The following is a 1,514-nucleotide window of genomic DNA, read 5'->3' on the forward strand; positions in this document are numbered from 1 at the left end:
ACTCTTATAAGCTCTACCAAGGTTTTCTTTAATACTTGTCAATTCCTAAGCTTTTGTATCTTTTAAAAGTTAGTCTCTCAAATAGATTCCTGTCGTCTCTCCAATACTTTTATGCCCTAATCTTCGGGAAACTCGAATACTTAGTCAATGTCAAACTCTCCCCCAGACCCCGCGAGCAAGCTGCTTTGCCCAAACGGTTGGTGGTGGTGGTGGTGGTGGTGGCGGGGCTAGGTCTGCACAAGTGCTCGTCTTTATCTTTTCCCTGTTTTCTTTCCTCCATCCACGCTTGCTCCCCTTTGGTAGGCAACATCTTCTCCTCGCCAACACGGACCAATTCCAACAGGGAAAAGGATGAAGCTCTATCACAGTGGAGAGAGCTGGGTTCGTCAGTTCCTGTTATAGTGGAGGATAGACGGAAACATAGTATGGGACAATCTGCATTCAGGTGCCACTTTCAACTCTCTCCTTCGTCAATCTGATCAATTTTCAAGGTGTCGCCTACTTTCAGCTAGTGCAAGATTCTCGGGGGACTGGATTGATGTCCTCATCTCTTTCGCACTCAGAGTGAGAGCTGACGTTTGTAGGGGACTGAGATGCCGCTGTGGTAAGCCTCTGACCCCACAGGTCTTTATGGTCTGTCTTGCCGCCTAAATGCTAGTCGCTTCGTTCGCCATACCGAGCTCGGATTAATATCCCCTCAGTTCTGGAACCGTCGGGGTTATTTAGAAATGATGAAAAGAAACCAGATGGTCTTACCTTCTGTCCCTGAGTTAAGGGACAGAAGGTAAGTGCCTCATTTGGGACGCCACAGTCTGCGACTCCTTTGCTCTCTCCCACATCCTAGATGCTGCAGTTAATGGGAGGGTCACTGCTTCCGTAGCCGAACGGAAGAAAACCCTGAAGTACCGGGACCTGACAGTGAACTATCTCTTCCAACCTGTGGCTTTTGAGACGTTCGGAGGGACTGGGCTACTAATCGTGAAGTTCTTGTCAACGTTGGTAGCTCGCCTCACCGAGGTGTCAGGTGATGCCTGTGAGGGCGCTTGGCTTTCCTAACGCCTTAGCCTCGCCATCGCCCGTGTTAATGCTGCAAGAGTGCTGGCTTGCTTCAGTAGGTTCCATTGAACCGTGTGGTGTGCGACCAGTTGCTGTGATAAAAAATATTCCTCATATATGGTTTCAATACAGTTTTAACAGAAAGATTTGGAAGAATTAAAAGTTCTTCGGTAATTTTCTTTCATGTAAATAAATTTTTATGTTAATTTAAGAATTTGCCAGCAAAATTTTATAAAATGACAGTTTTCTAAAAGATGTACATGTTTGTATGTTATACTAGCTTAAAAGCCGCGCTCCTATGGAGGGCTCTTCATTAGCCCTTGGGCCTAAATTTGACACTTCATGCAGTGAGTACATATTAAATTTTATTAAACTTGACCAATAATTTTCATGCAATGAACAATTTTCATCGAAACAATATAATTTGTCGACTTGGAACTTATTGCAAAGCTGCATGA

Source organism: Octopus bimaculoides, chromosome 4, assembly GCF_001194135.2.
Source record: "Octopus bimaculoides isolate UCB-OBI-ISO-001 chromosome 4, ASM119413v2, whole genome shotgun sequence".
Classification (NCBI taxonomy): Eukaryota; Metazoa; Mollusca; class Cephalopoda; order Octopoda; family Octopodidae; genus Octopus; species Octopus bimaculoides.